We start from the raw sequence: 26,424 nt of genomic DNA, 5'->3' as shown, positions 1-26,424 counted from the left end.
ATTCCACGTTACAGAGTATTTCGAGTTCGAAAAAATACCTTATTACTTTTAGGTTTCTACTTTTAATAAATTATAAAACGATCAAAAAAATTTTCCAAAAAATTTTAATAAAATTAAAATAACAAATTTCTATTGAAATAAAAAAAGACAATTTTTTTAGTTTTTAAATGATTATTTAAACCTGAACTTATTGCAATCATATATAGTTAAATATTTATTATTTATATCTAAAAATTACTATTTTATTAAGTGCAGACATTATTCGTTTATATACTTTTTTTATTTAATTATTACTTAATATATTAAGTATTATTTTTATGTGTTTGTATGAATAGTTTATTATAATTATTTATTTTTTTTAATTTATTTTTTAGACTGTAATACTACTTTCATTAAAGATTTTTCTTTGGGTTTTCTTGCCTACCAGATAAATGTTAATATAAGTTCGATTTTATTATTTGACACTTCTAGGATTACACATTTAACTTTCCTTAAGTGATTTATATAACATATATATATATATATATATCAAAAAAATTAAATACTAAATAAATGGAAAAATTACATTAATATTATTTTTGTTTAAATATGAAATGTAGGAAAATTTTAACATATTAAAATTTCAAGTATAAAAATACCATTTATATATTAAATTTTATTAGTATATATTAAATTAATATATTATAAATGGAACATAAATTTTTGGAATTGCAATATCAAAAGTCCCATAATTATTGAGGATTTTAAATTGTAGTTATATTAACAGGAATTACGAGCTCATCTTGTGTTTATTACGCCACCGCACAGCCATAATTATTTTTATTAATATTTTTTTTTTTTATTTATAATTTTAAAATCTTTAGATTTTTAATATATAATTTATGCAGTTAGTCATTTTAGGTTACTTTATTATTTATTTAGTATTTAAAAATTAAATTTCAGAAAATATTTTCCAAAGGATTTATTTTTAACATTTTATTGACATGAAAGAAATAATTATGCTCAGTATTTTATACGCTGTAAATACCCATACAAATAAAAATATTAACAAAACAGTTTTATAACTCGTAAATTAAATAGATGTCTTCCCATTAAAGATAGTATTTACAAGTTTCGATAAGTTTAAGCGATTTAATATATTAGATACAATATTATATGCTAATTATGCATACAATAAAAAAATATTGCAAAAATTGGAATAAAATCTATTTTTTTTTAGATTTCAATATTTTTAACTTACATAAATCAAAAAGGAAAATTTAGTCTAGAAAAGATGAAATTCTCGGTAGATCTGACCGATTTGGAAAATAATCCTCTATAATGATACCATTATAATTTTTTTATATAATTTTCCAGCTTTATTCTATTTTTTACGCAATTTAAAAAAATGTTCGATCTCAGATAATGAATCAAAAAATATATTTTTCTTCCGAAAACCGTTTTAAATTTTTTATAGCAATATTATTGGTACATCTTAATGTGGTTCAGTTAATAGAACTGTAGTCTACGTTACGCTTTGAGATAAATAATCGGAAATAATAATTCCTGTAAGATAAAATCGTTTCTTCTCCGGGTTTGTATGTTTTGTTTTGTTTTTTATTAAGAAATTTTGATTTGGTCAACGTTTTTATATGCCTTGTTTCTAATATTTGAAACGCATTTATTTTATTAATATTATTTTTTTTCATAATTTATTTTTTTATAGTTATAATTTACGTAGTCAGTAAAAGAATATTATTAAAAAAATCGTTTAAAAAAAAGGCATTCTCAAAATATTAATAATTTATTTAAAAACAAAACATCTACGACTAACTTTTACTTCATGTGCGTTGTGATAAGTCGTTTCAAAGAAAAGTTTTTTATGTCGATGAATGCGTCAGTGTCACTTGTAAGGATGAATATTCTTACAAGTGAGACCGACATTCTTCTTATAACGTAATACTATATTGATTTCAAATATATTGTTTTAAAGTTAGTTCATCTTTTCGGTGTATATATTTTTCCAGTATTTAATAAAAAGATTATATCTCCCGTTTGGGGATCATGTGAATATATCCAAAAAACATGAGTAAAAAAAAACAAAAAACGTCAAACGGGTGTTATTCACAGTAACGGTACATCTTATGAGAGATCGTGACTTTTCGTTCGCCAAAAATAAAAAAAAATACACTAACATAACAATCAGTAACACCGCTTTGTTAGACATTTTTCTTTATATAAAAGTTATTTTGACTATTAAATATTCATTAATTAACACGTTTTATAAGTAAAGTTAATATTTCTCACCTAAAAGAATATCATGAATCCATTTTTATACTTCTCCGACAGCAAGCTAACTTAAGTTGGCTTTATAAGAAATAAATTATATTTAGTCGGATGGTGCTGACTACAATCACATATTTCACTATTTTCTCATCAAGAAAAATTGAAACCTCCATTTTTCCGTATATATTTCGTCAGATGGCGCAAGGTATTATGCTTCAAAAAATACTAGGCTGTATCAAAAGGTTATTTCGAAAAAACGTTTTAATAAATTGTACATATAAATATAATAGAAAATTAAATTAAATGTATATATTAATTAATATATTAATCATATGTAAAATGAAATTTAATTAAATTAGAATTAATAAGTAATTAAAATTGGCTAGTGGTAAGGTAATTACCAATTAATTGAAAATAATACACATATGATGTTTATTATTAGTAAATTAATAAATAAAAATGAATAAATAATACACGTTTAAGTGTTTTTACTGGGAAAGTTAACAATTAAAATCTAAAGGTAAAATGGTTCATTTATTTTTTAATTATTTTATGTCATCATATACATCATGACCAAAATATTTATATAACCAAAATAACTGACATCACAACTCCCAAAAAAAACAATTTCATTCCAAAAGTGTTAGTGATCTCCTTATCAGTGTGAAAAAAAAAATGGTGAATTTTTCAAACTCCCGAAAAACACTAACAATGTGATGGTATTCCTTAAAAAACAATTTTTTTAAATTGTTTTAAAAAAAATTAAAATAAAAAAAGAAATTTACTCAAACGTTAAGAGCAATATCCATTTGAGGAATAGTATTTTGTTATTCATTTTATTGTATTCGAATTACCCCGTGGCGTATAACCTTTGTAATTTTAAAAATATCAATTTTTTCGGATTGACAACAAACAGTTAATTTTTAGGGATATCTTCACACAAAGGTTTATTGGAGGTTCGCGTTATTCACAATTTTTTTTGAATTTCATAATGTTTTTGTCATAAAGAGATTCACTAACACTTTTACAATGAAATTTGTTTTTTGGTACTTGCGATATAATTCACTGTTTCACAATAAGCTCTACTAATGTTTACTTTTCCGCCAACAGCTCTATTGCTACTGCAGCATTATAGCTATAAATTTAGTATAGCGATCGGCCAAAATTTTCGGGGTTTTTGCAAGTATCAATGTTTTAAGACCCCGTTAGTCAAAAAACACAAAAATAAGTTGTAAAAATTTCCGAAGATATTTATTTATGTACGTACGTAATTACTTGTGTTGATCTCTACTTTGATGATTGCATCCGAATTGGCTCAATATAAATTCTTTGAAAATTATCCCAAAATACTTTACATATGAGGCTTTGACGGGTTAAATATTTTGAAAATTTTAAACGGGAGAGCTAATTTTCGCTATTTTTTATTTTCTGTATAGCGGTAGCAGAATATTAAGTTATTTAAATTTCCAAAATTTAAGTAAATTGGATTTTACTTACTTTACATTCTCTGTTCCAAAATTATTTATGGCATTTTTATGTAAGCAACGATTAAATTTTCTCTTGAAGTTATAATTTTGATGTTCACTACATATGTAATTCCTTTTGTGAAGAGAGTAAAGTGTCATTTGTACAACTTAGTATCAGCTGAATCTCAGAAGATTTTAGCAGGCTGATATACTCGGCTCGCTGAAGAAGGCAAAAAGAAACCGCTTCACTCCTCACTTTCCCTGCTAAAACTGGAATAAAGTGTTTGTTATTCTTAAAAATTATAATGTCGTTTTCGTGAATGATTTATTTTATCTCGGATGCTTACAATCATTAAATTATGCGATCAAATACATCGACAATCGCTAATAAATATTAATTCAACGTAAAAATGATTACAAGTGGAATAATATTGATTCATCCAGCTGATCAAACGGTTAGCATGGTGGCTTTCAAATAATTTGGTGTCGGGTTTCATTTTCGGCAAGTCATTTTTTCATGACCTTTTCGTTCATCTTATCTTCCTTTTTAAATATGTAACCAGGCATATAGCAATGCTGTTATAACATTTAAATACATATATGTTTGTTTTTTTTTAAATCATTAGAACAAACAAAAAATGTGGTTTATAGTTAAATGTAATAAATTCTTTAAATAAAAGAATCCAACTTTAATTTAACTCAATATAGTTTTTCCATGACTATTTTGTGTGTCTTGAGACCACTAAAATCTTACTGTTTTGGAAACCGGTAGATTTTAAAACAAATTTTCATTTATTTTTTTTCTTCTGTAATCGATTATGTATATATATATATATATATATATATTATTATTATTATTATTATTATTATTGTTATTATTATTATAATTATTATTAATTTATTTAGATTAGTTTTTTATAGTCCATTTTTTTCTTTCTTTTTTCTCTGTACGTTAAATATCTATATATAATATAATATTTTTTCAGCTCCTCAAAGTACAGATTTAGAGAACACTATTACCTTTACTTTTTCATGTTCAAAACGTATCGTTCAAAACGTTTTGACTCTAATACTTTTTCATTCTCTTGACTGAACAAATTTTATTTTAAGATTAATTTTTTTTTACATTTTTTACATTTTTTTAACAAGAAACAATTTTTACAAAATAAAAGTAAAAATCTCTAATTTAACGTGTAAATTTAAAAAATAAGAATTATTAAAAAACATCACTGAAGATGGGGCTTAGCCTCGAAAACGTTTTGAACATGAAAAAGTAAAGGTAAAGAGTGTTCTCTAATTCTGTACTTAGTGGAGGCTGAAAAAATATTATATTATATTATATATATATATATATATATATATATATATATATATATATAATTAGCATCCTAGTCAAATAACCGGAGGCAGATGCAGCCAGTCGCGACGCAAATTCATTTGCAATGACAGTGGCTGCGTTGGTTGAGCAGCTGCGCTGTACACCCCCTTAAAAAATCGAAATTCAAAAAACCTAAAATTTTGTTTTTAGATATTATATGAAGAGTATTTACAACCCCGAATCTACTGAATATCTCGTCTAGTATAATCGGAAATGGGGAAAATTTGCAATCATTTCAAATCAACCACTTTCAGTTGATTGATTATCTAGAAAAATGATTAATTTTATGATTCTCTAGAAAAATCTAGAAACTGGTTGTTAAATATTCACGTGAAGATTAAACATAAGAAAATCACATTTTTTACCAAGAAATTAAAAAAATATATATATATATAGTAAATTTCACTGTTAGTCCGTTTTAACCCTTTAAACTCGGAATTTCAAAACTGCTTTCTTAGTATGAACTTACATCCTAAGAACGTATATAGCAATTTTCATCGGTTTATCTTCAGTTAAAATCATTTCATGTTAGAGAGAGTTCAAGAGGTGTGTTATTGTTACACATATATATTAAATAAGTCGATTAGCTTCGGGTAATTCAGTTAATTTTTTATTACATAAACTCAAAAAATGAGTATAATTTTTTTAAGGAAACTGTTATATTATTATTTTACCGATCTACGTGTTAATTTGTCTTAAACCTGCTTCCAAATAATATCGTATTACTCTGCAATAACATTTAATTCAAGTACTTATGTATTTAACTAATGCAGTCCTTTTTTAACAATTTTTCAATTCCAAAAAGAAGGTAAATTTTACTCAAATAAAAAAAATAAGTTATATGCATGCAAAATATTAATTATAGATTATATTTATAAAATATAAATGTATTACCTTTGTAATAAACGTATGAAAAATGTTACGTAAGTTATGAAGTTTTAACTTCATTTTAATTTAACTAAAGTAATTACATACGTAATTTCCTTTATCATAATCAAGTTCAAGAGCATTTAATTAATAATGGAATTAAAGACTAATGTAATACATTTACATTAAATATTTATAAGATAAACTTTATCACTTTTACATATATGCTAATATATTGAGGAACAACAATGATTTTGCAGATTTTTTATCTGCAAAATATAATTTTATGATAGAATAAACTTTTAAAAGAAATAAATAAATAGATTTCAAGGAAATAGTTTTTTCGTTTAATTATTTTATTTAGTTTAAAATTTTGCATGTCTGTGCCACATTGAAAACAACTAACTTTTAACCATTAATCCTTAATTTAGTTCCGATTTCTAATAGAAGAAATTTAAGAATTGAAATTTTTTCGATTTTTAATTTTTAGGAAACTTTATTTTCTTTCAATCTCTTACTTTTATTTCTATTTTAAATATTTATACGTCTAGATAAACGCTTTCCTTATGCAAAAGACCCACTGGCAAAAAACAATATAACTAGAAACCTACGTCGTTATACAAATAAGAAAATGAAGGCAGACAAATGAAGTAAAAAAAAATGCTAAAGGGACTTATTGGAATTCAGAATTTTTTTTTTCTTAATGTATTTTGATGAAAAAATAAAAAAAACGAATCCAGAGAAACAACCTAAATTAGCATCTAACGATAATGAGCCAAGGATCTCAAAATGGGAGAATATATTTTATTATTTACCTTTAAGTTTCCAATTAATTTTCCCTCGAAAATTCTTTGAATATTAGGATAGACTTTACTCTGTACATCATTACGCTATAATCTTCTAAAAACGTACAATAATTATAAATAAATAGCATCAAACCCCCTACATAACCGTATATATTTTTTTTTTAAATCTTTTATCTGGAAAAACTTACCAGCAGAAGAATTTCTTTACAAAATTAAAAAAAAAGGATCATTAAAACTGTTTAATTTAATACACAATAGAATAGTTATGAGCCAAATCGAAAACCTGCTCTTTTATTGGATAGAATCTGTTCAAAATTTAGCAATGTGCATAACTTTTTTATTTGATTTCAGTAGATTTAAAATTTTTGTGAATTATCAAACCCTAACTACGGTTTGTGGTTAACTGTCGATTTCTATTTGTTTTTTAAATAGATAATTTCACATACAGATCTAATCTGAACTTAATCAATTCCTGTATAATTTTATCTTTGTAATTTATTAATATTAAATCTTAAGATTATTTTTTAAAAGATATTTCGTTCCAACATAAAGTAAAATATATCTAGAAAAAATTGTTCTCGAAAATATTTGGTGTAATTTGGATTAAACTAAAAATATTTAAGAATTACCGCTTCCGTATCTAATATATGAAATTTATGATTTTGTGGGAATGATCAATGTAATTTAGTAGAATTATTGTTTTATTTTTTTTATTTTAGTATACGCACAAAAGCAATATTACTGAATTCGATTTTTTATTATGAAAACTTCATAAATTAACAGTTAACTAAATATTTAGTGTAGTTAAAAAGATTTACGAGTGGTTAGTTATTCTCACATTCATAATTTTGTAACGATATATATTTTCCTTTTTGTAACAATATATATTTTCTTAATTAAATTTAAATTCAATTCTAATAGCAATAATACTAATGCTATTGTTAATAACACTCCGCGTGCCAAAGAAAGAGATGTATGTGTAACTGGCTTGAGTGACAATGATTCTCCTATTTGTAATAGTAATAATGCTAAGGATAACAATAATACTGACTTTGCAATTCGTGGCAATCTGCCTATACTGCTCAGCAACTACATGAATGACCGTACCTTCCAAGTACGCGTCAACAATGAATATTCATGTGAAAGAATCTTGGAAAATGGCATACCGCAGGGTTCGCCGTTGAGCGGTACCTTGTTTACCATTGCCATTAATAAATTGATACTAGCCATTCCAGTAGAAATCAGCAAAAGCGTCTATGTTGATGATCTGGCAATTGTGTATGCCAGCAACAAGACTGCTATGGTGAGGTACAAATTGCAACGAGCGATCAATGCTCTAAATGAAGTTGCAAGGAATAACGGATTCCAATTCTCACCAGAGAAAACGTGCTGTGTACACTTTTGTAGGAAGAGAATTCCTCATCAAAGTCCTGCGTTGACAATTGACGATAATCCAATTCAATATAAAGATAGCGTAAGATATTTAGGACTAGTATTGGATAAATCCCTTACATGGGGATTACATATACAGGACTTGAGTGATAGATGCAAAAGAGCCCAAAACATTATAAAATGTTTATCGAATTTAAATTGGGGCTCAGACAAAGAGACATTATTGAGATTGTATAAAGCATTGGTTCAATCTAAACTAGACTACGGATGTATCGTATATTCATCCGCTAGAAAGTCGCACTTAAGAAAGTTAGACGTAGTTCATAATAGCGGAATAAGATATGCAATAGGCGCTTTCCGCACAAGTCCGGCGGCTAGTCTGATGTCTGAAGCCGGAATAATGACACTACATTATAGAAGAGAGATCCTTTTGTTAAGATATGCAGCAAATGTATGGGCTTTCCCTGCTCATATAAATAATAAATTGTTTACGAATCATCCTATGGCTGCAGTATATGAACATCGTGCTACCTATTCCAGACCAACCGGAATTAGGTACCACGAATTAAGAAGAAAATATGAAATTGCTGTACCAGAGACACTAGCAATTTCTACTAGAGAAATACCGCCACGGCTCTTGCCAGCGGTAAATACAAGTTTGGATCTCTCTCAAGGAGAAATAAAAAAGAAACCAGCAGGAATTTTTAGCAACCGTCAGTAGTTACGAAGAACATATTAGAATTTATACTGACGGTTCTAAAACCGAACATGGTGTTGGATGCTCGATGTATGTAAATGAAGAAGCCCATTTTTGGAGACTGCCAGATGTGGCCAGTGTCTACACGGCAGAACTCACTGCAATTCAGCAAGCTCTTCGCTACACTGAAAACTATTGCGAAGAGAGAGTGCTAATATGTTCCGATTCATTAAGTGCACTCGTCACAATTCGGAACAAGAACATTAAGGATGTCCTAATTGCAAACATCCTGTCCATTTTATACGTACTAAAACAACGAGGACAGCGATGCGTATTTGTATGGACTCCAGGGCATGCTGGTATTACAGGTAATGAAATCGCAGACGAAGCTGCCAGAAAGGCAACAGTCTGCGATGACTTGGATGCATTTCCTGTAAGAGTGGCAGATGTTAAAAACCGTCTAACAAACATAGTAAGAAACAAGTGGAACGCTGAATGGAGGAGTTTAAATACAAAATTAAACTCGGTTAAAACTTTTCCTTATAAATGGAAAAGCGACTTTAAGTTGACTCGCCGTGAACAAGTAGCGGTGACCAGACTTAGAATCGGTCACACGCGATTAACAAATTTATATTATAAATATAAGAAGATATAAGAAGGATTCAACTGCCACGGCACCCTGGCGCGACTGATATACTGCTCAACGGCGGTTCTGGACGCCCCGAGGGTGCTTAAACAAACTATGAATGAGACTTTGTAGAAGAAAGAAAGAAAGATATGGTATCGATAAATTTAATTTTAATTTTAATTTCATGGTCTTTTGAGAACATATCTCAAATTTTAATATTGGGGCCCTTTACACCCCGTAAGTGTTTGTGATTGTCCTTGTCTTTCATGTTTTAATGTTTATTGTGAAGTTTGTGTTTTTAAATAAAATGTAAGGGCCCTTTACACCCTTACATATGACGATCTTGATGGAGATAATAATTTCTTTTAAAGAATGTGACGAGGGCTAATGACCTTAGCAGTCGATGCCCGTAAAAATTCAGTTAAAAAAAAAAAAAAAAATATTGACTTTGCTAATAGGCTGGATATTTCTGGTCCTATCTACGCTGAGAAAGTTACAATGTGTGGATCCTCTGATAACAATGATAATGAGTATAAAACTAGGCTGAATACTTCCGGTCCTACCTACGCTGAACGAGTTAAGATGAGTGGTTCCTATGGTCAGCAAACTACTGACAACCAGAATTTTCATGGGCTCATGCATGTCGTAGACCATATGTTTCAAAGATTTGAGTGAATGATGGGAATTTTGTTGGACAGGATGTTCGGACTTTTCCTGAGTCATCTTGAGAGAAAACGAACAGCTTTCAAACTAGCAATCTAGAATGCTAACCGGTTGTCTGATGAGAAACTAGATTTGGATCTTTTGTTTCGTTGTTATTATTAAGTCACAAACCACTGGATCTGTGGCTACTTAATGTTGGTTCAAGTAGATCTTATTTATTGTTTAATTACTTTACTGAACAGATTGTAAAGTTGCTGTGACGTTATAATAATAACAAAATTAAATTCAGTCTTTAAAAAATGGGATCGCTCCTAAAAATTTAATAATAATGCTCTATTTTTATGCACATAACTTAAAAATCTAACAGAGTATTTTTATACTGAATAAAATAAAAATATGTTACTTCTATAAATTTTGAACCGTATTATTTAGAAAAAATGAAAACGCTTAATTATTTTTAATAATGATTTAGAAATATTTCTTAGCTCTAGAAGAGAATAAATCTTTTTTAACATATTTTGAGTTAAACAATAACTATGTAATATTATTAAACAATAACAAAACAACAAAAACAAAAAAGAACTAAATTTAAAGCCTGATTAAAATATAAATTATTAGACGACAAGACTGTAAAATATTATTATGGAATTTACGAATTTTATTTATAAATAAAAATAGGATTTCGCATTCGCTTATTATCTAAATAACCGCAATTTTAATAATTTAGGGAAATTTCACAGAATATTTGAAAATATGAAGTACCTACACCGTTTCGATCACTCTAATAACCTTTTAAACCAAATAATTTATCTTTAAAAAAATGTTTGAATGTTTTCGAAATTAATTTTAATTTATAAAAGTAATTCTGTACCTCACCGTATTTCCAATTAAGTTTCAATAAACAGAGTTTAATAGCTTTAAACAATTCTAGAATATATATATATACATTTTATAAATACGCTAAAATTTATTCAAGTGTAATAAAATAAAACTTCGTTTAAATTTTAAAAGAAAATGTAATGAAACCAGGAACATTAATTTATATGAAAATTAAATGACTGTTCTATTTTTGAAAACGACTTTATAAAGTAAAATGAACAGATGTTATATAAATTACCTGTAAAATAACATTAAATTTAGTAATAAAATTTTCAGTTTTTTCTGAAGTTAAAATGTTTTAAAATTACTTTTTAATTTAACATATATTAATTCTACATAAATTTATTATACCTTTTCCTATTTATGTACATAAAAAAAATTCTGTAGCTTTTTTTACTAATAAAAATCTCTTTGAAGTAAACTTTGCCATCAAACATGAATATCACTTTTTAAAGATAAATAAATGGAAATAATATTGTGTATTGTCACCAGCACACATTTTTAATGATCCAACTCATAATTTAATATATTGTTAATATACATATGTAGTATACAGGAACTGACTACCTACATATAAGTTGGGAAAGTACATCTTCTCATGTTTAAATTGTTTTTAGCAGCTTTTCCAATAGTAATGACAAATTCAAAGAAGTTTCAGCCTATAGAAGTTAGCGAAAACTGCTTACAATATCATGACATTATTATGCAAGAATTACATATATAGTTTTAGTTATTCTTGAAGCTATTATCATTAAATACTATATAACATTGAAAAGTAAAAGAAAGTTTATTTACTATTCCTATCTAAATGTCATTTCCTACCCATAACATTAAAAAACATTAAACACCCAATATTAAATTCATTTTCATTAAAATTAGACTAAATCTACCTCTAGAACTTTTGAGTAGTTAAAAAACGAATGTCTGAAGTAATAAGATGCGTCTACAATTTTTTTTTTTTAATCTATAAAATTTAATTTCACAATTAAAGTTTTTCTTCAAAAATTAAAGAAAAAGTACCAATAAAAAGTATTGAGTTTCATTATGTTTGACTTCGATATTATGACCTCATAAAATGCAGAAAAGACTTAGAACTAACAAATTAATCTTTTTTCTCTCTCCATTGCCTAATATTACGATAAAATATTAGTCATCTTGATTTTTGAACCAACGGTTTATCAGTTAGTGGACGTTTTTTTAAGAGATATTTATGTCAGAAATAATTTTATTTTAAATTAAAAAATATTTTGATTGCCTGAATAAAACAAATCAGATTAATTAAAAGAAATCATTATTAAGTTGTAGATTAAACAGTATTCTAAAAAAAAATTATCTTAAAATAACTGCTGAGGAGAAACTAAAAGGTACTGTAACAACCACGTCTAAATATAATTTATAAGTTTAATTGTGAATTTTTGTTCAAAGACGACCAGTTTTCATACGAATGTTACTATATGGGATCTGCTCTGGTGCGAAATACCGCATCATTTTTTTTTACTTTCCTAGCGTCATGCTACAAAAAAAAAATAATATAATAAATAAAATAATTGTAATAAAAAAATAAATTTTGATTGGATAAACCGATTGTAATGAATTTTTTTCAAATTTGATATTTGGCATTTTTTCTTATATACGAGGCAATTTATTCATAAACTTTTGGGGTTTATATCTTGAGGAGTTGCAGTAGTAGTTGCAGTCTTTTAGGTCAGTTTTCTGAAAATTTTGCAAATATAATCCCACTTTATGTTAAGCTTAGTACATTTTTACATGCTTATCTTATCATTTAAAAAAAATGTTGCTTCTAAATTCTCCCCATATCCATTTTTTTTTAAATTATTTTTTTTATTATTATTGTTATCAATTAGCTAAAATTATTATTATAGATTTTTGTTTTTTTTTTTTAACTTTTTTCATGAATCATTATTTTCCGTTATCATTATTAAAAAAAAATTTTAACTCCTCCGTTTGATGTGGAGGATTCATGTCAGGGAGAAACACAGCTAAATAGCTTAACATTAAGTTCAGGAAGATGCACTGGTTGTTAAGCAGGGGGTCGTAACCACCATTACTTTTTTTTAGCCTCCAGGACCACCGTTAGGTATTACTTCAGAGGATGAGATGAAATGACAATTTTTGTAATGAGTGAAAATGCTTTGCCTGACCGGGATTCGAACCCGGGACCTCCAGATGAAAGGCCGAGACGCTACCACTCGCCCCACGGAGACCTTATTTAGTTACCTAAAGAAGTTGTAACTGCTCGCAAGTTGAACTTGCGAGCAGTTACAAGTTCAATAGCGTTTTCATCCCGCATGGTAACAGCGTGCAATACCTAGGACTGCGTGTAGATCACATTCTGACGTGGAGCAGTCAAGTCAGGGAGAAAAGAACGCAGCACATAACATAAGTTCAGGAAGAAGTACTAGTTGCTAGGCAGGGGGTCGCAATTATCATTGTCTAACAAGCAATTGCTGTACCCAGCGGTCCTGAAACCGATTTGGACCTACAGAATCTAACTGTGGAACACGACATGAGAGAGTAACATCGAAGTCGTCCAGCGATTCCAGAACAAATATTGAAAAATATTACAGAAATACCGCGGTTTGCGAAAAACACTGAAATACTCGATTATGTGGGACTGCCAACCGTTCGAGAGGAGATGCGGCGATTCGGTACAAGAATAAAATGAGGCTGAATAAATTTTTTAACTTTTTCTTCTAACTTAGATTTGTTGGTTCTTTGATTTTTCATTGTTTCTTTGTTTGATTAGTTATTTTTTTACGTGATAAGACACTATTCTTTGATGTTTTCTTTTCTTTATATGTTCTGAAATTTTAACTTTGATCCTTTTCTTTTCTTTGTACTTATTTATGTTTATTATATATTTATGTATACTGTATAAGATCAACAGCTTTTTGAGGTAATTCAGTGGAAATCCCTCCCTGCATGTCATTTTTTTAATCCAAATTTACGTGTAGTTTCGAAAAATTGAAATCGATTGTAAATTAAAAACTGAGGAAAAAATTTTTTTTTCATCCGTTATAAAAAGCCGGAAAATTTCAAAAAATATTCTCTATTAACTGCCTAATAATTAATCTTTTTTCTTTGATCTTACTTAATTTGGCCTGGCGTCTTTTTCGTTATTAACTCGTATTCTAGTAATAAGTATTTAATCAAGAATGCTTGTTTTTAAAATTAATTTAAAAAAGACGAGCTCGCTTTGAATAGCTGAGTATGAAAACGTATATTGTAATGAAAAATAATAAATACTTATCAAAATTTAGAAAGCTTAGCTTGATGAAGGATAAATTCGTAAACAGAACTCGTTCTTGTTACCTGAAATGTCTTTGTAGCTTTGTACTACCATCTTCCCTGTACTGTTAGCAGTCCCAATACTACTACTTCAGAGACCCTAAGTTTCTACCTTTATATTTACAAATTTAGGCTTTCTAAAATTTTACAAGTAATATTCACGGATGAAGTCAATTATTATTTTTAAAATAAGCTGACTGAAAGTTGTAATACTTTCCTGGCATTGGTTATTTATTTTTACAGACAGCTACAAGTCATTTCCAGCACGTTTTTTCGTTTAGTGTGTGATGTGGTTTTCTTGTTGATAATATCATAGACCCTTTTTTTTACCGCAAAGGCTCATTGTAGAGGGGTACTTGCATTTTTTTCAAACAAATCTAATGGAACTCTTGGAAGATATTTCACTTGCAGATGTGGTTTTTCAATGATGACGCACCTGATCACTACTGTCGTGATTATGAATTATTTAAAAAATACATTTAATAAATAATAGATTGGTCGAAACGGATCATTAAAATGGCCACTTCTGTTTTCCGATCTGATGTCAGCGGGCTTTTTCCTTTAAGGATGGATGAAGTCGTTAGTCTATTCCGCTCGTATTATCATCCAAGAAAAATTGAGACATCGTATAATAGAAGCTGAAGATAGTATTAGGAATAATAATTATGCTATTAGTTGTGTCCGGCTAACGTGAATTCGGCCGCGCTGCATTGAACAGAATGGCGGCCACATTGAGCAACTACTTTGAAGGAATTTTTGCAGCTTTTCTAGTAATCATTTTGATAATTAATAATTTTTAGAAAAAAACCAAAACGTACGTAATTTTTATTTTTTAAATCTATTTTTCATCAATTTTTTTCTTATTTTATTTCTTATTTATAAGTTTTCTATTTGTTTTCATTTACATTATTGTTCAAACATTGATGAAAATTGTTCTGTTTAAAATCGTATTACTTTTTCGATCCAGTTTGTGTGTTTTACTAATTAAAATTGAACTTCTCAAATTTGTATTTAATTTTAATAAACGTTATTTACATCAATTTTTTTCAGAATTAAATTCTCTACAAAGTTAACTAGAAATTGTTATTTGTTTATTAGTAAATTAGAAAACTTATTTTATTCTAAATCTAAAAAAGTACGAGTATATTTTCTGAAAAAAAAAAACGTTTTTATCACATTTTTCTTCAAACCTAAGCGAGGTAGAGAACTGCGGCCGCTTTTATCCAATCTCTCTGATCAAAACCATAAGAAGGCACCAAATTTATTCTTCGATTTGTACTCCAAGAATTTTAGTAAGGTTTAATTTCACAGATGGAGCTGAAAGCAATGTTAATGTTTCGCGAGCCGAACCTCGCTAACGAACCTATGTTTATATGAACTTTTTTTATTACTTTTGGCTATACAATCATCTTCCGAGAGATTGACATGTAATTTTGAACTAAACAGAATAAGCAAAATAGAAAAAAGATATATATATATATATATATATCTTAATTTATATGATGATGTATAATAGTTGAATACCGGTAAACTGACACTACCGTTAGTATATTATTACTTTTTTTTTTGAGGATTTTGAGGTCACAGTGGACCACTTTAGTCAACTCTGGTTCGTCTTTTATTTTTATTTGTTTTCTTGATTGCTTCCTAATACTTCATTCTGTCAGATGATGCTGTTTTGAGTTCTGAACAAACCCTCGTTGTTGTTTTCTTTTCTTTAATTTTAAATGTGAAGTTTGCTTTTTTTTAGTATTTTTATATTGTCAGTTTTGTTTCGTAAATCTTCTTATGTGATTTCTAGTTCTTGCATATTTTATTTAATTTCTGTTATCCAAGTCGGTATTTTGGACATTTTCCACTATTTATCGACCAGTTTCCTGACGAGCCTGTTCGGTTCTGTTCTTATTATGTGCCCAAAGAAGGAGATCCTTTTCTTTCTATAGTAGTCTAGAATTAGTTCTACGTCTTTATGTACCTCTTGGTTTGGTATGAGTTTCCATTCTCCCCCATCAGTAAGTCGTCTTTTATTTATGCACGTTCTTAGAATTCTTCTTTTTATTCTTTGCATCTCTGCTTAGTAGGAAATGTTGGATTTTAGTTAGAAGAGTGTTTCGCTTCCTATGATATTATAGGTATTATTACAGTTTTGTAATGCCTGAGTTTGGTATCTATTGAGATACATCTTTTATTATATGTTGTTTTGGTGGTATTTTGTGCATAATTGAGCTTTTGTGTTCTTTCTTTCCAGTTTATTTTTTCTTTGAGGTCATGCGTGATATTTTCTCCTAAATATTTAAACCGTTCAACTAGCTCGATTTTGTGTCCGTTTATGGTTCAATACCAGGGAATTTATGGCCATTATTCTGGTCTTTTCATATGATATTCTTAGGCCTATTTTTCCTGCTAGTTCTTCCAATGAAGTTACTTGGGTACTAGCTTCTGCAATGTTATCAGCTAGAAAGGCTAAGTCATCTCCAAATCCTAGACAGTTTACTTTGATATGGTTTACATGTTTCAATTGTTACGTGTGGTGGGTCTTTTTTGTACCACTCCCTCATTACATATTCTAGGTCGCAGTTAAAGAGCAGTGGGGATAGTCCATCTGCTAGTCTTAACCTGTTTTTATTAGGAATGGTTCTGATATTTCTCCTCTGAATTTTATTTTGGAGAACGTGTCGGTTAACGTTATTACATATTTATTATTAAAATATTCCTCTACCTTTTATTATCGTAGGCTGATTGATGTCAAATGTTTAAAATTACTTTTTCTAAAAAAAAAAAAAAACATATAACAATATGGAAATAAAGTTAATAAAGAAATTCCAGGACACAAATATGGGAGTTATGGAATATTATTCATAATAATATTTGAGAGCAAAGAATTCTATGTATTACTTTTAATAAATGCAGAAGAAAAGTTTAGCTAAAATTTATATACAAGTAAATTGTAAATTGCATCATTTTGACGTAAAGATTTTACTAAAATTGATAAAATGTTCAGCAAGAACCTTTGTACTTATAAATGGGTGCATTACATATACAATTTTACTAGTAAATATATTCATTTTTATACCACATTTTGTAAAAAAAAAACTGCCTTGATTTGAGATAAGAATTATTTTAAATGCTTTTTTCATTCGCTTTATCATGTAATTAGTATTATTTTCATTTTATTCCTAATATTACTGAGAGTCTTCTTTTAAAGAAAAAAGTATTTATGTGAAAACCTACAAAATTTCTCCATTTGATTAATTATTCTAAAAATTTGAAAGATTATATAAAACCACAAACTTTCCAAGAGATCATAAATTTATTTTTTTTAAATTTCGTTCCATATTTTTTAAAATGTAATATGCTACGTAAGTATAATGTTTAATTGTATTTAGACAGGAAAAAATAAATTTTATTTTATTTGTCAAAGAAATTGTGGTGATGTGAACGAAAATCATTAATATCTGAAATTGTCACACATTGTAAAGGATCAATGAGTCAAGTGTCGTTTACATAATACATTTTAGAGCGGAGTCTCTTTGTTAAAAATATTATTAAAATAATTGAATTGCGCTGAAAAATTTGTTCTGATTTTTTTTTTATAAATACAATTATTAATAGACAAGGAAAAATTGACCTGAAAGTACGGGAAAAAATTATAATATAGTTAGAAGAAAAGGGCGAACGTTAGATCACAAACAATAAATGTTACATTTATTTAGTTAAAGAGAAATCTAATAGAAGATATAACCTTAAAAATACATGAGAAAAAATGGCTACTTAAGAAAGAAAATTTGAATATATTGTTGGCCTCCAAATATCCTGGTGGAGTGGAAAATATGAAGAAGAAGTATTAAAAGTCTACTGTTCCCAAAAGATTGGTTAAAATCGCGATAAAACATTAGAAATAAACGCTTTTATAAAAGGATCAGCGTTTTCAGTGTAGAAATGAATTTAAGGTTTTAGATCAAAGTAAACATGTGAAAACAGTAGTACAGTTATTTTCAGTTCATTAAAATGATAAATAAACCATATATAAGAATTACAAGAAATTAAAAAAACTAAAGAAATAAAAATAATTATAATAGATTAATAAATAAATAATTTAAATCTATTATTACAATCAATATTTTTTTTAAGTCTTCATTTTTTATTATTTTCACGGGTCAGACATTCTGCCTCTTCCGATATTCTCAAATACTTCTCTCCTATCCATATCCTTTTTGACCCTATATAACACACATAAAAACTAATTTAGATTATTTATATATTATTTAGAGGTCTAATCAACTCCTTATCCATTTTCTTATACTTTTCAAATTGCAACTTAAATATTTAGGAATAGGCCATGTTTTAAAATGACAATAAAAACCCAAAGTTGGTTTTAATTTCATTTCTACAGATGTTAATTTTTACTTAATACATCTGTTTAACTGTTTTTCACACAATTGTTTTAACTTTTTTCTTCACCGTCTTAGGATTAACCATTTCTTCTGGTTTCAGCATCGAAATATTCATCGGTCTCCCAACATCTCTTCTCCATCTTAGCCTATATTTTTTTTCCAGCAATGGCAACCGATTTTCAGTTTTTTTAATATATTTTCATTGTTTTAACGCTAATTAATATTAATTATGAATCTATCTCTTGTTTAAATACCTATTAACTTGGTTAACTGAGAGTGATTTTTTTTTATTACCTTTAATTATTGCTATGTAGTAGAATAATCAATTTATTACCGCTAATATTGTAGATATATACATCAAGATTGTAGAAATCATTTTAGAAAAATTCAGTTACGAAATTTTACTTAATATATCGTGTAAAATTAATAGCTTTTCAGTATTCTGATTTAGTTTTAAAATATCGTAAATTAAAAAAATAAACTATAAGTGAAGGATTTATCAAACAATTTAAATTTAAATTTTGGTATGTAGTTCAGATTTTTTAACATTTTATGTTAGTTTAAAATAGTAATAATTGGTTTGATTGGCATTTCTCCCGCCATCACTCCATTCGGTCGCCCTAAAATATAAGACCTAATGTCTGTGCCACAAACGGAAATTGAGCCTCGAACAGTTTAGCGACTAATATCCTAACATAGCTCTTAGAGCTTACCTAACAGATTGAGCGGACTAAGCGTGGTGCCATACACCATCGGCGTACGTGTCCCAACCGCTCACTTGTCATACATTTACTAAAATGGATAGGCGCACCCCGTCAACTACTAAAAATATATATGATATCCATAATAATTTTTTTTCATCTAGGCAGCAATTCGCTGCCACGCCTAGGTCGCTGATTGCCAGAAAGTGCCTGTCCACCATTTTATACCGCTTGGAGCCATAATTGGTTGATGATCAGCCATACTGAGGGTTAGCTTTCCACGGCAATGCGGTAAGACTCTTTTCCTTAAGCAAACCACGGATGCCGGTTGAACAAAGCAACCGCATCCAAAATACCTCGGCCTCCCGGCCTCTTTGCAATCTTCACATTGCTGCCGGAACTTTCACCACTACATCGATTGGGAGAGCCTTTCCCAAAACGGCGGTAGCCTCGTAGGAGGTTGTTTTAAATACACCAGTGCAAACAATTAAGACTCTGCTCTGGGCACTCCTTAAATTTTAAAGAAGTGCTCTATTCACATCCAACCTATGCGCCGAAACGGGCGCCGCGTAAGAGGTCAAGCTTTTGAAGACACCTTGGTACACCATGTACATTTGATGGCTCGACAACCCGTAGTCTTTCCGAGTAATCCTCCTAAGTTTGTGCATCACTGAGACAGCGTCCGCCGCTACTTGCCTAATTTGGTTGCTAAACAGAAACTTTTCATCAAACAAAACACGTAGGTACTTATGAACTCCAACTCGGGAGATTACACAGCCTTTATATTTAATATGGGGGTTAGGACTGTACGATAATTTGTCTGCACCCTTGAGAAGCATAAACTTCGTCTTGAGCACAGAAATCTTTAAATTTTGAATGTCCATTCAGCCCTCTACGGTTGACAAGGCCGCCTGCGCCCGGTCTTCTAGCTGTGGTCGTGAATTACCACGAAATAAAAGAAGACAGTCATCGGCGAAAGCCTGGGCCGTGACCCCTTCTATAAATTTCAATACCAGAAATCCGTCGAATACCAGGTTCCACAGAAGGAGCCTGGCTAGAAATCTCAAAATAGTAATAAGTAAATTTCTGATTAATTAATTAATTATCAATTAAAATTTTAATTTAGAACTGTTTATTTTCACTCTGTAATAGTAATATTGCTTGCAAACTTTACATTTGGATACAAAAACAGAGGAAGGAAATAATCTGTGTTCTATTAAGAATTGATGGATTCTTTTCGTTCGATACCTTAATGGCAACTTAATAATAATAGATTGAAGCGGTCGATTTCAAAATGATATTGCGAGAAGATAGACAAGCAGTTAATGTCTTAGTTGAAAGATTAAGTGACTAGAAATCTCAAGATCTGTATAAAGATGCGAGAATAATGTTAAAGAGAAATCTTTAAGGAAACACATTAAGTAAGTAACGATAGGAATAATAATTGGTTTTTAAATTTTAAAATTCCATTTGTTTTCCTGTACCTACAGGTTTATCCTTTTTATACTTATGGATGTTTGATAACTTAAAATTTAATTATCGTTAGGCTGTGAAAGTCCCGTCAGTATAATCCTCTACACTTCTACGCTTAAAACGTAGTTAATATTTTATTTAAATTTTCTATCGAATATCAACCTTACCTTAGTTGAATATCAGCTTGGCGAATAAAGAATATCATTTCTTATTATTTTTTCGATCAAGGTATACTTTTTTCTATTTTTAAGTAAGTATTATAAATATATCTAAACACAAATAATTAAAATTTTTGTCTTTGTAACTTTTTTATGAACAATAAATATTAAATTTGCTACAATGAATTTTAAACAGCATTTATCATTGAAGTTACCACTTCAAATAAACAAATTTGAACAAATTCGGTTAAAGTTCACAAGGCCTAAGGCGTGAAGATTTTTTTTCTGGGCGTACAAAGAAATGCCATTATCAGCGCCAGTACACAATATTACTATAGCAAACATATAAACTTAACAGAAAATTCGAAAATTAAATAACAGTGATTTAAAATAGTCTGATGTGGACACCACATGACTTCCTTGTACGCTTATTAAATACATATACACAATTTTTTAAAATGAAAAGTACATAACATTTTATTTCATTAATAACCTGATATTTTTATTTATTTTTATTTTTTATTGTTATTGAACTATTATTTATTGTAAAATCTTTTAACAATCAGAGGTTAATAATTATTAATAAATCTACATATTTAAACCAAAAAAAAAAAAGATGAAGTCGGATTTGAACCGACGTCCCATTCTCTTGTAAGATTACTTCATCAATTAGAATTTTATTTGGCTATAACTCTGGAACCAGTGAAAATAATTACCACTTACTATATCTCGTTGAAAAACTTTCTTTTTTTTGGATTTTGGGCTTTTTTGGGCACTTTTAGTCCAGTCGATTGCAGTCAAAAGGGAAGGTGCACTAGATGGTTACAACAGTCCTAAATCCAAAATTTCAAAACCCTAGGCTAATCTTTTTTGAGTTATATATACGTACATACATACGTACAGACGTCACGCCGAAACTAGTCAAAATCGAGTCAGGGATAGTCAAAATGGATATTTCCTTTGAAATCTGAAATCCGAAATTTTTCGCTATCACAATAGTCCCTTAACTTCGTACAAAAAAGTAAAAATCGAGGGACTCGCTAGCACCCTCTGCGGCAAGTATGGCAAGTTGACAGAGAGGCGACAACGCTATCTGTGTAATCTTTAAAATAGGGGTTTTCGACACCTACCGACCTTCAAATTCATGATTTGAAGCTGATTAAATGATTTTAGATATATGAATTGTGTTTAAGAATCTCGAATAAAAATGTAATTTTATGCTCAAAACAGCTTTTCGATTAGCCTTCTTGTTTTTCTATCAGAGCGCATCAATATCCCACAGAAACTACTCTAAAAATATTTAGACTTCAGAAGTGGTCCGACCGAGATCGATTCATACGGATCGGTCAAGAACGACTCAACCAATTTTCATCGAATTTTAATATCTATATCAAAATTTCAATGAAACTGGTGCAATAGTTCGGATATTTTTGAGCCTCAAGATTTTATACATAGGCATAGCATATATGTATAAAACACATCCCGTCAAATACTTTTCATTATTTATTTAATATTTATATTGAACACTGTGCATGCATACTAACACGCTTTTTCAAAACAGAAATTTGTCTCCCAAGTTAATTTCAAAATAAGTGATCATTCTTTTTTTTTACAAAAAAGGTTATTTATGAGCAAGTATGACTTTATGGTCCGCACTATTTTGTGAATTAAACTTCCATTCGATTATTTGCCTTCTACATAAAGTTTCTTTTTTATTTATATATGTCATTTTTATTAATGCTACATGAAACTCTATGCCCAATTCCATCTTTAACTCTATTCAATTTAAAGTGGACACCACATGACTTGTATGCCTAACAAAAGTACATAAAATTTTATTTAATTAATAACTTCTGATTATTTATTTATTTTTCTTTTTGCTATTATTGAATTATTATTTATCGTAAAACTTTTTTTTCAATCAGAGGTTAATAATTATTAATAAATCAATATAATTAAATTAAAAAAAAAAAAGTTTAAAAAAGAAATGAGATGAAGTCTGACTCGAGCTGATATGCCTTCCCCTAAGATCCAAACATTTCATTAATTAAAATTTTATTTGGCTACAACTCTAGAACCAATGAAAATAAGTACCACTTATGATATACTGTTGAGAAGCTCTCAATGATAGCTTATTTCTGCAGTTAAGAAAAAATCAAAAATCCAAACGTTTTTGGATTTGGTCTTTTTTGGACACTTTTGGTTTAGTCAATTGCAATCAAAAGGGGAGGTGCACAACTAGATGTTACACAGTCCTAAATCCAAAATTTCAATATTCTTCGGCTGATCGTTTTTGAGTCTAAAGTTTAAAGTTTAAACTTTAGAGTCTAAAGTAACTCTAAAGAATTTAAAGTCAACAAAAATCGCTATTAAATTTTGGTTTTTAACTTTATGGTACAGTAGAATATTTATAGACAGAAAATTTGTTCAGCACAATTTCTTCCTGGTCGAAAACCATTCTGATTGATACTCTCCTAAGGCATTTTCAAAGAATGGTTGAATTCGGTTTAATACAACTTTGTTTATTCTTTTATTTATTTTTTGTTATTATGTATTTTTTTTTTTTATAATATTAGCTCATTGTATTGTTTCGCATAATTAAAGATCTGTACAATAAAATATTGTACGCCTACTTTAGCAATATAGTTTAAAAGTGATAAAAAATAATTTAAAATTGTACCTTTATTACTTAACGCGCATCACAAATCAATCTATCAAAAGTTTAGTTAATTCAGTTCCTTTCTGTCAATTCTGATGACACTAACAGATCGATAAAATTTCTGCTGTTCCACATCGCGTTTGGTAACCTTGAATTTATTTGAGTGATTTCTCTAACAAAAGTTGAGAGCGTCAATGGTCAAAGACAACTGATTATACAATGGTTGTCGCCATAGTTTTTTTTTCTTTATCTACAATATTATTATTGACTTGTCCTAGAATAACTGGTTAACTTTTCTTATAATTTTCTACCACATTTAAATGGTTTTTTCGTTAGAACTTAAAGTTTATATTGTTTTAAATTTTACAAATTTTAAATTATAATAATCTGATGTGGACACTACATGACTTCCTTGTACGCCTATTAAATTACATATACACACTTTTGTAAAAATGAATAGTACATACAATTTTATTTCATTAATAACTTCTGATATTTTTTCATATACTTTTTTTGATTGTTATTATTAAATTATTATTAAATGTTATTATAAATTATTAAATCCATAATTTCAATATCCAACGTTTAATCGTTTATGATTTATGCGAGATGCATACGTAGTTCATACATACATACGTACAGACGTCACACCGAAACTAGTCAAAATGGATTCAGGGATGGTCAAAATGGATATTTCTGTTGAAATCTGAAAACCGAAATTTTTCGCGATTACAATACTTTCTTATACAACAAGGAAGTAAAAATGAAATCAAAACACATTGTCAAACTTAACCTTTCATTCGATAATTTTCCTGTTACATGAAGTTTCTATTACATTTCAATTTAAGATTTTTTTTTCTACATACAACTCTAAACCTAAACATATTTATATTGAGCTTTTTCTTTGCGACATTTTATATATTAGATTTAAATGAAAGAGATGTGATGTACAAAATGTATCACAACTTATTTTTAAATAGCATTTTTAATATGTTTTCGTATTTTATTGAATTCATCCTGTAGAATAAAAGCAATATGTGTCGTATTAAAATGGGATCGCTATTGAAAAAATCTGATATGGACACCACATAACTTCCTTGTACGTCTATTAAATTACATATACACATTTGTACCTGCGCTTCATTTAAAGTTATGAAACTGACACACAATCCTCCAATTCTTTAATAAAAATGGACAGTTACGTAATTGCTAAAATATTATTTTTTATTAATATCAAATATTTATATATTAATTCAACAATCTTACCTAAGTATTAGGTTAGAGTAAAAGACCCTTGATTACTCTTTAAATAAATTGTTTGCCAAATAATCCAATAATAAAAACTGATTATAATATTAATTTAAGATCAAAATTAATATTTGTAACCAGAATACATGAGTTCACTAAACGGAATAGTTTAATTATTATTAACTTTTATTTATACGACCCACTAGAAATCTGTGCATATTACGCACAAGTGAAAAAAATGTTTCAACAATCACTTAAGTTGAATTAATTTAAAAATGTATTTTATTTTTCTGTCAAAATTAAATAAAATTATTTTTTTTTAAATATATATAAAATTTTTGTAAAAATTTTCTAAGAAAATCCACAAATAATACGACTTCAAATTATAATTTTCAATTAATGTTAAATAATCAGATGTTTCACCAAATCTATTATTTTTATTGCATTTTATTTCACTAATAATGGTTTTTATTATCAATGAATTATTATTTATTGCAAAACGTTTTTTTTATAATCACAGGTTAATAATTAATGAATATATTTAAATTAAATAAAAAAATTTTAAAAAAACAAAAGGAAATGAAGTCTGATTCGAACAGATGTGCCTTCCCTTTAAGATCCAACTATTTAACTAATTGGACTTTAATTTTAATTCCTATTGCAATCAAAAAGTTAGGTGCACGTCTAGATAGTTCAAAAATTCTAAATCCAAAATTTCAACATCCTACGGTTAATCGTTTTTGAGTTATGCGAGATATATACGTACGTACAGACGTCACGCCGAAACTAGTTAAAGTGGATTCAGGAATGGTCAAAATGGATAATTCCGTTGAAATATGAAATCCGAATTTTTCGCGATCACAATATTTCCTTTACTTCGTACAAGGAAGTAAAAATGGAATTGACCAATTGACCCGCACCGTTATTAGATTTATTTTCAATCGAAGACACACGGGACTTTGACCATATTTACGGATCAAATTTGATACATTTTGTTCATCACATCTCATTTATTGAGATTTAATATATAAATTTTTTGCAAAAACCATTTGCTTAACATAAATGTGTTTAGGCATAGAAGAAAATAATGTCTTATATTGAAATATAAGACATTACAGTGATGCTATAGGAAAATGTTAAAAATCAGATGGTTGGATAAAGTGACAAATGAAGAAGTGCTGCGGCAAATTGATGAAAAAAGAAGCATTTGGAAGAATACAGGTAAAAGAAGAGACAGACTTATAAGCCACATATTAAGGCATCCTGGAGTAGTCGCTTTAATACTGGAGGAATAGGTAGAAGGAAAAAATTGTACAGGGCAGGCAACGTTTGGATTATGTAAAACAAATTGTTAGGGATGTAGGACGTAGGAAATATGATGAAATGAAACGACTAGCGCTAGATAGGGAATCTTGGAGAGCTGCAACAAACCAGTGAAAAG

General features: G+C 28.4%; 1 protein-coding gene across 3 annotated transcripts in view; it reads left to right on the top strand.

Moving 5' to 3' along the window:
* The window catches only part of LOC142330607 (uncharacterized), a 394,400-nt gene that overhangs the window by 242,936 nt on the left and 125,040 nt on the right, over window positions 1-26,424 (top strand). The gene's annotated exons all lie outside the window — the stretch shown is intronic.

Source organism: Lycorma delicatula, chromosome 9 (genome assembly GCF_047948215.1).
Source record: "Lycorma delicatula isolate Av1 chromosome 9, ASM4794821v1, whole genome shotgun sequence".
Taxonomy (NCBI): domain Eukaryota; kingdom Metazoa; phylum Arthropoda; class Insecta; order Hemiptera; family Fulgoridae; genus Lycorma; species Lycorma delicatula.
The sequence above is the reverse complement of the archived record's forward strand: the minus strand, read 5'-3'. Positions and strand labels throughout refer to the sequence as shown.